The sequence below is a fragment of the Lathyrus oleraceus genome, chromosome 4 (genome assembly GCF_024323335.1).
Source record: "Lathyrus oleraceus cultivar Zhongwan6 chromosome 4, CAAS_Psat_ZW6_1.0, whole genome shotgun sequence".
NCBI classification, from domain to species: domain Eukaryota; kingdom Viridiplantae; phylum Streptophyta; class Magnoliopsida; order Fabales; family Fabaceae; genus Lathyrus; species Lathyrus oleraceus.
The window spans coordinates 276796959-276809360 of NC_066582.1; positions in this window are offsets into that span (position 1 = coordinate 276796959).

The following is a 12402-nucleotide window of genomic DNA, read 5'->3' on the forward strand; positions in this document are numbered from 1 at the left end:
CCTCAATGTCTAGCTTGAGATATTCAGAATCTCCAGCTAAGTAACACAACTTAAAAAGCTTTCCATTCTTTAGAAGCTTAGTGATCAGAGTTATGTCTAGAAGCACGAACTGAGAGAATGTTGAAGTAGCAACATATCGTCTCCTCATAAGCTTCTTAGGAGTGAATCAACACAAAAGCAGAAAGATCATTTCAACAAAAACTTTGAACATCTTTCAAAACTTCTTATGATGGACGTAGAAGCGGAATTGGAACTCATCATTCAGAAACTGATGACGTTGCACATCATATACTCAGAATCGAAACTAGTTGTTAAAGCTACACAATAACAAACCATTAGGGTACCAAATATGTTATCACATAAATATAACATTGTTATCATCAAAACTCAAGGTATAGATGCAAAAACAATCTTGTTCTAACAATCTATTGATGAATCGTTTCTGGACATTGAATGGATTCTGGAAATGTAAGATGAATTGAACCAATTCTCTAGAAATGATGTGTGGACTCTTGTGCCTAAACCTAAAGTAACTCATGTCATTGGGACAAAATGGGTCTTCAAAAGCAAGTTGAAAAAACAAGGAGATATGGTAAGAAACAAGGCTATACTGGTTACACAAGGCTATAGTCAGCAAGAAGGGATTGACAAATTGAGACCTTTGCACCGGTTTCCAGGTTAGAGTCTGTTTGTCTCTTAATTTTATTTGTTGTTAATCCTAACATCATCTTGTATCATATGGATGTTAAGAGTGCATTTATGAATGTTTGTATAACTGAAGAAGTGTATGTACACTAACCTCTTAGTCTTGAAAATCATAAAAACCCAGATTTTGTTTTCAAACTTAAGAAATCCTTGATGGTCTGAAATAAGCTCCTAGAGCATGGTATGAAAGAGTAAGCAATTTTCTTTAAGAAAATGATTTTACCAGAGGGAAGGTTTATACAACTTTGTTTTGTAAATCATTAAAAAATAATATCCTTGTTGTTCAAATCTATGTGGATGATATCATATTTAGTTCTGCTAATGCTGCTTTGTGCAATGAATTTGCTAAGTCTACGCACACAAAATTTGAGATGAGTATGATGGGAGAACTCAAGTTAGTTTTGGGATGTCATATTAATCAAAATCTAGAAGGAATATAGATCCATTAGAATAAATATACTAAAGAACTTTTGAATAAGTTTGACATGTCAGAATGAGAGACAACAAAGACTCTTACGCATCGTACATGTATCATTGAGAAGGATGAGGTAAGTGCAAAGGTAGAGCAAAAGGTATATAGAGGTATGATTGGTTTTCTCTTATACTTAATTGTTTCCAGACATGAAATTTTATTTAGTGTTTGTTTGTGTGCTTGCTTCCAATTACATCCTAGAGAATCCTACTTAACAATTGTTAAGAAGATCTTCAGGTATTTGAATTGTACTATTAACCTTGGCTTGTGTTATAGAAAATCAACATAGTACAAGCTGGTGGGTTATTGTGATGCTGATTACACTAGAGATAGGCTTGAAAGAAAAAGCACTTCTGGAAGCTATCAGTTTCAAGGAGACAACTTGATCTCATGGTCCATCAAGAGACAATCAACCATATCACATTAATTGTAGAAGATGAATACATTGAAGCTTCTGGATGCAACACTCATATGCTCTAGATGAAAAATCAGCTAGAGGATTTTCAGATATATGAGAGTAACATTCCTATTCTCTGTGATAACACTTCTATTATTTATTTATCTAATAATCACATTTTACATTCTAGAGCTAAAAATATTCAGATTAAACATCATTTTATATGTGACTATATTCAGAATGGAATTTTAAACTTAAAATTTATTGATCCCGGCCATCAATGGGTTAATATCTTTATAAAACCCCTTGTTGAGATTGAAAAAGATGATTATCTCATAATGTTTAATTTCTTAGAATTGTTCAATGAGACTCTGAGATATTTTGACTCTGAACAATTGAGTCTTCTAAAGTGAGGAGGTTTCATAAGTTTAGAATTGTCTAGTCACAACTTTTTGATTAAGCGTTATATCTTCTGGAGACTGAACAATTATTGCATTGATTAGCTGTCAATTAGTCTTGGTTAGTGGATCATTTTTAAAGACAATTATCTTAGAAAACTGATACGCTTCTAAACGGATGAGTGACACATTAGGTGAAGAGATTTCTTGGGATTAAGTAAAATCTCTCTCTCTATGCGTTACCCTTTGTCAGAATTTCTCATTGTTCAAGATTTTGTCATGATTGCAAAACCTTTATAAAACCCATTTCACACACTTCACACACTTACATTACTTTCATTTCCTACAATTTATCTCTTTCAAGATAAAATTTCTTTGCAGCCCCCAAACCTCGTTCTTCATCATCAATGGCTCAATCTCAAGAACAAGCTCAACTACAACAATAATCTACTCAATAAGAACAACAACAACCTCAACAACAAGATCAGATAATAGAAGGAATTCAAGATCTTACTCTTTCTACACTTGTCACTCAATTAGAAATTTCTATGCGCTTCTTGTTGATTTTGAAAATCTCAAGGCCAATGGCTTTGGTTTAATTGAGGAGATAGAACTCAGGGTTGATAAGGTTACTTTGAACGTCTCAAAGGACCTGCATATACTGAGTTAGTGAAGAAATTTTGGATTTTTCTAGTACCGTGAATCTTCAAATCACTTCTTTTGTGTTAGGGCACAAAATCTCTATTTCTAAGAAGTCAACAGCTAAGCTTCTCAACCACGATAAAAATGGGAAGAGATGCTTTGAGCTACCTACTAAGAAGGCAAGAATGGACGAAATTGCTAAAGTCATTTTATAGGATGGGAAGAACTCCTCCCATTTCAATAACCTTCATAAACATCATAGGGTTTGGTTCAAGATTCTTCTAGGGTGCATTCATCACAGATCTTTAAAAAATTCTTCAGACTACATCAACACATATCAGAAGTACATGTTGTATTATTTGTCATCTGGAATCAAGACTAATTTATCCTTAATACTCTTAAATTATCTAAGGGAACAATTCAAAGAAAAAATAAATGATTCAATAAAGGCCATAAAGTGGATACCTCTGGGAAGATTAGTTTCTCATATTTTGTTTGAAAGTAAGCTGCTTTAGACATTGATGCATGTTGGTTTATCCAAGGAAGTAAAATTTGATGTTGGCAAGGCATTCAAGGGAAGGAATTTAAAGAATATGTCCTTGATCAAACCAGTTGTTGACCCTTCAGAACTTCTGGACAAGAAGATTGTTGGTGCTAGCAGAATTCTAGTGGATGATTATCCAATATTCACCAAGGAAGATCCTCCAAAGCTTTTGGAATCATACAGTGTTGGTGTAAGCCCTAGAGGCCAATACTTTTGGTACTTGTATCGAATTATTTATTAATAATAAATGGCTTTTTCTTTATTATGTTTGTCTAATAAAGTCCATAGAATAGATAGTTCGTTTAATGTATCAAGTGTGACTAAATCATGAGATCACATTAAACATAAGGACACTATTCTTAAAGTATCCATAGTCGAGATTTATTGTGAAGTGGGATAACATTAAAGCATTAAGACTATTATGTATATAGACTGATGATCACATCTCATGGATCATGGATAAGGAGTTATCAAGTCTTAAACATAGGTATGAATATTAAGAGTAATATTTATACTGGATTGACCCGCTATGAGAATACTATACAGAAAGTTATGCAGAGTGTCATAAGTTATTCTCATAGTGATAATGGTGTATAGCACCCTTCGACCTGAAACCACTCTGGACCCTAGATGTAGAGTCAAGTGCCTTATTGTTGATCAAACATTGTCCGTAACTAGATGACCATAAAGACAGTTGATGGGTACTCCACGAAGCATGCTAAGGGACATGAGTGACCTAGATGGAATTTTCCCATCCTGCGTAACAGGATAAATGTCTATGGGCCCAATATTGAGCTGGACAAGGATGACATGGTCTATGCCTTGTGTTCAATATAGACATAAGGGTAAAAGCGTAATTGTACATATAAGTATTATAACAAAAGGATTTGTTAGATCACATGACATATTCGTGTCTTGGGTAGCAGTGATGTGTTGATACATACCGCTCACTATTTATTATGTTAAATACGTGATTCAATATAATTGCCAATGCCGCAAAAACCTACAGGGTCACACACAAAAGGACGGATTGATGAGAGATAGAGTAACTAAGGAATACCGTAATTTACGGCGCACTTAAGTGAATTGTAGAACATCGTAAGGTACAGTGTACTTAAGTGGAATACGAAATATGGTAAGGTACCACACGCTTAAGTGATTTTGGCATATTATAGGATATGGGCCACATACACTTGAGTGGGCTTTTTAGCTTTCATCCCACACAAGTGGTTCTATAAATACAACCCTTGTGTAGAAGCATTTGTGCAGTTGCAATTTCGTTTCTCTCTCTCTCTCTCTCTCTCTCTCTCTCTCAATCACTCAAAGCCTTCATTCGTAGCAACTAGCGCTGAGATTGAAGATTCCGTTCTTGTGGACTGAGTAGAGGCGTTGTCATCGTTCAACGTTCGTGATCGCTCCGTAGATCTGCATCAAAGGTTACAATTGCCACAAGAGGTAATGATTCTATCACTGATCATGCTCATTCGTAAGGATCACTAAAGGAGAAATTTTAAATTCCACTGCATTTTGGATCGCTCTTCTCCTTCAACCAGAAGTGGAAGTTGTTAGTTATAAGAATGTTAGGTCTTCTGAAGTGATCACTCCTTATATTAGACCACATAGTAAGTCCCATATGACCGAGGCTCCATTTAACTTTGTTAGTTCTGCTTTTTCTATTTCATGTACTCCTCTACAACTAACTCCACAACCATCTTCATACATTCTTTTAGGAACCATTACAACACCTTTTTCAAAATAACCAATTGCTTCTGTAACAATCCCAATACCAATTACAATAATTATTGAATCAACCATTACTAATATTATTCCAATCATTTTTGAAACAACAACAACAACCACTGCCCCAGTAACCAAAACAATTAATCTACCATAAATTCGATCAACATTTCTTTCCAAAATTTTAAATCCAAATGAAAACACCACACCTGAACCAACTCCCACTATGAAAATTGAACAACCATCTGAACCAATACCACCACCAACTTCTGAACCAATTCCTACCGACCCTCAACCAAAAGACTACTATTCTAATTATCTATTTTCCACACCTTCTTCAATCATCCTCACAATCCCAAAAATGTGTGCCTTCCCAGAAGACACACCAACACCACCATCTCCACCCTCTAAAACTAACCTAATAAATGCACCTGTTTTTTATTCTTTCATGGAAAATATTAGAAACAATATACCCTCAACTCCTGATTCTTATGACCAACTCATAGTCATCTCTTCTGATACCAAAATGGAATCTGAACTTGGACCTCACCTCATCACAGACCCAGAAGAAATTGATGATTTAGTTAGACAGTTCAAATCAGAGGCAAATGAGCTTTTTCATTCCATCGTACAAGATTGTACAAATTGTGCCAATCCTGCTTAAAGTGATGTTTCCTGGGATGACTTAAGAAGATGTATGAACTCACGCTTATTCGGGTTGAAGGAACTCTAATATACATGTGCTCATAGAAAATTCAGTGACAAGTTGTCTAAGTATTTAAAGCCTCTTGTGGAATTATTTTCTATAAGAACTCCTATACGAGCTCTTCCCCCTCCAAAAATTATGGTCCCAGACTATATCACTTATGTAGTAGAAGTTGATGTTATGGTCACTCCTCCATATGTATATCAAATAGCTATTGTATCTGGAACAAAACAAATTGTGGATGTTGAAGACTCTAGTTCTGAACACATTCCCCTGGTACTAAAGACTTTGCAAGAGTTGAAGAATGAGAATCAAGTGGTTATATCTCGCCTAGACAAGCAAGATGAAATGTTCAAGGAATAGGCTGAAACAAACACCAAGATTGAAGGAATGTTTCATGCCATCTTAACTAGATTAAGGGTACTCAATCCAATACAAAATAGAAAAAAAGGTAAATATAGAAAATATTGAATATCCCAAACTAACTCGATTAATACAATGACAGGGGTTTGAACTCTAAATATTGTTCTACGTGCGGGACGAGGTCGACATCTTATATCAAAGTATTTAGTTATTATAAACTCATAAAATGAAGAATGCATACACTCCTTTAAAGAAAAAGATTTCATATAAACCAATTGTTTAACATAAAAAATATCTTTATCAAAGTCAATTTTACTATTTTGAAATTGGATACCGTTTCTTTGTGTACCGAAATTTAAAAAACTTTATAATATTTAGAGTTATAATCATATTCTAAATTTGAGAGCTTCTATTTCTACTAATAAATTTAAATAGTGTAATCATTCTATCAATGTTGATTTCAAACCATCACTCCTTAAAATTATAAATTCTTCAGAATGCATAAATTAATTTAGAGTTTGAAAATTGTATCTCTCTATAATGTCTATTATGTTTAGAAAATATCTAGAACTAAAATATGATTTAAAGAAATTATCAAATATTTTAATCACTAATTAGTTTTTATTGTATGAAAAGCTTCTTACTGGTTTGATAAACATTTTCCAATTGAACCCTTCAATGATTCAATAGGTGTTGAAAATATAATATTGTCACAATCAAACAAATGTTAATAACTATAAAGGTTTTTTTATTCATCTTTTACATATATTGAGTGATAATAACTTTAAATATCAGCTGATTGTTAACTATAATATATTCCTAGTGTATCAAAAATGAAAATCAAATCTTTAATCTCTGTGTTTTTTTCTTGTGCACTATTTATTATATTTATTGTGGCAATTGAGTCATTCAAAGATGAGAAACAATGTATATACAGATTCAATTTTAATTCATGTCTTCATTTAATATAGTGAAAATAGTTATTTGAATCCCAAAATGTCCGAGACAATTTTAACTATAGCTTAAACTTATTGACCTTTATGATATTTAATAAGTATGATGTGTAAATTTGCAGTTGGTGCAGCAAAAGAATTCCAAATTGAAATTTTGTACCATTATAACAAACCATGGTCCCGTTTTTTGGCTATCCAAAATTACCTAAGGATGCTAAAGGAGTAAAAAGAGGTGAAGTTCGCTCTGGTCAAACAGGCTCAATAGAAAAGGATGGTGAAGGAGGTGCATGAGACGAAGGTGAACAAAATAAAATGATAAATGATTAAGGAATTGAATTAGATCGAGAACATGATGGTAAAATCAATGAGCTAGGGAGCATATCCATGAAAAGTGTTGACTTTATTTTACGCCATGTTTGATCTATAATAAGATGGAAACTTTTTCTAATTCAAAATTATTTTCACCTACATCCTTTTGAGTCATATATCCTTAGATTTTACTACTTATTATCTCCCTTTTTTATTATAAGTTGTTTTTGACTTTTCGCATGTATTAAGAAATGTAATAATTGTGATATGGAAAAGAGAAATTATAAATAGTTTTACAAATTTGTCCTTCATTAATGATATTGAAAAGACAAATCGATATAATTGAAAAGAAAGAGAATAATAAATATTTAAGGTTATAATAGGAAAAATAATATTGATGAATCATTGATATTATAGAACGACTTATATTGTGGTACAAATTATTTTTCCAAAGCGACTTATAATAAAAAATGGAGGTAGTATATTATTTAAGTCATATAGATAATTAATACGACCAATTCATATTATATAAATTTGTTGAACTTGATGTTTTTATTTTAACCATCAATTAAGTCATTTTATATAACTCAGTTGTGAATTTATTACTAAGAAACTGTATTGACAAAACTCAATAATCCAAAGAAAAGAAAACACTGTGTATAGACAATTTATGAATTTTAACTCGGACAAAAGTTGAAATTAACATTAACAAGAGAGTTAAGGGAAATTTGAATTACATTAGCAATTAGAGTGAAACAAAATGCAGTTGATGTCTCTTCTAATTAGATTGTTCTTCAAAGGAATAGTCTTTTAAATGATTTTTCATATTTTAGTTCTTTTGTTTAGGAGTATCATTAGTTTTTTAAAACAACTTTTAAAACTTTTTAATGTTTTAATCTCTCTTTAAAAAAACACAACGTTTTAATTCCTTCATTAAATTTTTTTTGGAGTTTTTTTGTCCCTCACATTTGTGGACGTGACATTTGTGGACCTTTTAATGTTTTAATCTCTCTTTAAAAAAACACAACCTTTTATTTTTTAAAATTTTCATTATTAATAGTTTTAATATTAAATTTTTTTAATAATTTTACTTAATATTTTTTATAAATTAAAAGAACTAATTTTGACATCATATAACATTAATATACATTTATGTTATTATGGAATTATTCAAAATTACACACAATTGTTATGGCATGATGAAGTGACAAAAAAAAAACTTGTGTCATATAGAGTTAAAGATGATGAATTTATGAATTATACTCTATAAGATATGATTCGTGATATTGAAGTAGATGCTTTTAAGAAAGCTCATGTGGAAGATACTTTGCAAAGAGATATGGGATGGTTGTTATATTCAGGATGCAAAATTTTTACAAGATTGACAGATGTGTTAAGACTATTTAATCTTAAGAAGTTTCACTGAATTGCTTGAATTGTTGCAATAAATGCTTTCAGAAGGTATCATGTTGTTATGTCGTAGTTATGGGGTCAAGAAGATATTGTGTCTAATGGGTTTGGACTTTGTCAAAATACATGTGTGTCGTAATGATTGCATATTATACAGAAGTGCCTGAGGTGTGAGGAGTCTCACTACAAGCAGAAGGACAATGGTGTCGAAGATGATGATGGTGTAACAAGAAAGGGTGTTGTTTCCAAGGTGATGTGGTACCTACAATAATTCAAAGGTTCAAGAGATTGTTTACTAATGTAAATGACGTAAGGATTACTAGATGACATGCAAATGAAAAAGTATGTGATGGAAAAATTCGCCATATAGCTGATTCATTACAATGGAAGAAAATTGATTCGTTGTTTCTAAATTTTGCCCTTAAGCCAAGGAACCTTAGGCTTGGACTTGCTACTGACGAAATTAAATTATTTGGTAATTTAAGTAATAACCATACTTCATGGCTTGTTTTTCTCATAATTTATAATTTATCTATGTGGTTGTGCATGAAGCAGAAATATATGATGTTATCAATGATGATATTAGGTCTAAAACCACTAGGGAACGACACAAATGCTTAAGTAATGCCTTTGATTGATGATTTAGGTATAATGCAATTTATCACCTCAGTCGAATCATGATAGATGTAGAGACTAGGTATAACGCTATTGAAAATTTTATGTTTATGCATTTATATTTCATGTACCAAATTCAAGCATTATATAAAACCAGTGAATGTTTATGTTTACTCTCATTTCGACGTTATTAAACATATGCTATCAAAGCCTATATTACATAGTCGAATAGGAAAGTGGGCCTTGGCGCTTACTAAATATTCATTGACTTATTGTCCTTTGAAAGCAGTAAAAGGACAAATTGTCACAGACTTATCGTTGACCATTCAATGGTCAAATCAATAGAAGGATACGTAGGAATTAGGCATTGAAATTGTACTTCGACGATTCTAGGCATAAATATGGAACCGGTGTGGGAGTATTTATAATTTCACCAGAAGATATACCAACCAAATTCAAGTTTAGGATCAAAGGGATATGTTATAACAATGAGGCAAAATATGAAGTCTCAATAATATGCCTTTAGATTTTATTGGATTTCGGGGAAAGGAATGTCGAAATAAAAGGAGACTCCGAGTTGGTGGTTAGAAAATTGAAAAAAGATTATAAATTCATCAAATAGAATTTGATGATGTACTTTGTCAGGGTCAATCCTTGTTGAAATGTTTCGACCACGTATCTATCAACCATATTCCAGGATTAGAAAATCAAGAAGCAAATGACCTAGCCCAAATTGCTTCAGGTTACAAGATTTCTAAGGAGAGATTGGATGAGTTGGTCGAGGTACGAGATAAGATAATATCAATTGAAATCCCTTTAGAAGTTTTGTCAATATCCAAACTTGGGGGGGGGGGGGGGGGGGGGGGAAAGACGAAACCGAGGTTACAACAAATGACTCAGAAAAATATGAAATTTTGAATATTTAGAGACTTATGAAGTTTTGGCTATTGACTTAATGTCAGATAATGATTGGCAAAAAATCATTGTCGAATACCTGGGAAATCCAACATGATGATCGATCGTAAGGTTAAATACATAGCCCTAAGTTATGTAACTATGGGGAATAAGTTGTTTAAGAAAACTCCTAAAGGAATTTATCTTAAGTTCCTGCGCGAGAGTGAAACGTATTTGTCAATCTCCGAGGTACATGGAGGATCATGTGTCTCTCATCAGGCAGGCCATAAAATGAAATGGTTGATACTTTGACTAGGGGTGTATTGGCTAACTACGTTGAAAAACTGCATGTACCTGCAAGTGAGTTACACTTAATAGTCAAGCCATAGATTTTTAGAGGATGGGCTTTATACATAAATGGCGAAATCAAACCCTCATCGTCAAAAGGGCATAAATATATCTTGGTTGGGATATATTATTTTACTAAGTGGATAGAAGCCATCTCTTTGTCTAATGTTGACCAAGAAGAAGTTACCAGTTTCATCCAGAATCATATTATATATAGATTTGGATTACCTAAGACTATCACAACTGACCAAGGATGAATGTCTACAGGGAGAACAATGGTGGAGTTTGCATCAAAAGTTGGTTTCAAGCTACTAACTTTGACACCTTATTATGCTTAAGCCAATGGATAGGTCGAAGCGGGTAACAAGATAATAATTGGTTTAATAAAAAAACATGTGGGTCAGAAGCCAATAAATTGGCATATAAACTTAAATCAAGTATTATGGGCATGACGAAACTCTCCCAAAGAATCGAATAATGCCAAATAGTTTCTATTGGTTTATAGTCATGATGTTGTACTCCCTTTAGAGATTCATTTGCATTCAATTAGAATTCAAAGACAAATAGAGATTCCAACTGAAGACTATTAGGGTATGATGCTTGACGAATTAAGTAATTTGGATGAAGGGAGATTAGCTGCTTTGGATGTCTTTATTAAGTATGGTGTGTAGTAATTGGCTGCATTTTGGAAAAACATGTATTCAAGCAAGATGTTTGACATGTTGGTTCAACATCGGAGTGTGTCATGTGTCAGTTTCTTGAAAGATTTGTTTCTATTATGAGGTATATGAAGATCCTCTGAAGATTTATTTCACAAGGTGTATGGTTCAAGAAACGCATGTTCTAAAGGAAAAATACTATTTTTTTTGCCTTGTTTTCGAAGTAAAGATGTTAAAACATTTTAGGAAACATCTGATATGATTGGAATCAAATTAGCAGAAGATTGTGTATACTCCTTGGATCTGCTGTTTATCAAGCCCTAAGCTCATGCCTCTCTAAGGCTATTTAAAGATCGTTTCTAAACCTAAGAAGGGAACAAAGTAGCGTTGAATATTGTATGTGTTAGGGTTTAGTTATCTTTGTTATTTGTAAGTCATTCAAGCATCTATTTGATACTTGAATTGGACTTGTTTTGTTGAGTTGTAATTGAGAATCTCTCATGAGATTTTAAGCAAGAGTGGGTTATGTTTTTTTATAGAAGTCATTATCACTGTTGTATGATTGAAGGAAAGTGTGAAGGGTCTCATATCTAGGAGAGTCTTAAATAGAAACTTCCACGGGTAGGGATTAGGTGAGAAGTTTGTAAAACTTGAGGTTGTTTAGAACTTCGATCTAATTCTATTATAATGGATTTCCTTCATGGCTTGGATTCCCCCAGATGTAGGTGACGTTGCACCAAACTGGGTTAACAACTATTTGTGTTATTTACTTAAGTGCTACTTACTTAAATCCTGATATTGTTTGTGGTGTGACAATATGCTGACCCTGGTGTCGTGACATCGTATACGACATCTGGGATCTGCATACCAGAATTTCAATTGGTATCAGAGTAGGCATCCTGCTCTATTTCTAGGTGAGATCCGGGGAATATACTTTCTAGTACCATGGACAAGGAAGGAGGATTTATTAACAGACCACCCGTCTTAGATGGCACCAACTATGACTATTGGAAGGTACATATGGTGGCATTCCAAAAATCTATGGATAGAAAGACCTGAAAAGCTGTCATCAAGGGTTGGGTATATCCTCTTGTGAATGACAAAGATGGGAAGGATATTGTTGACCTAAGGCATGAAGAGGACTGGTATAAGGAAGAAGATGAATTGGCTCTTGGAAACTCCAAAGCTTTGAATGCTCTATTCAATGGAGTCGACAAAAACATATTCAGGTTAATAAACACTTATACTGT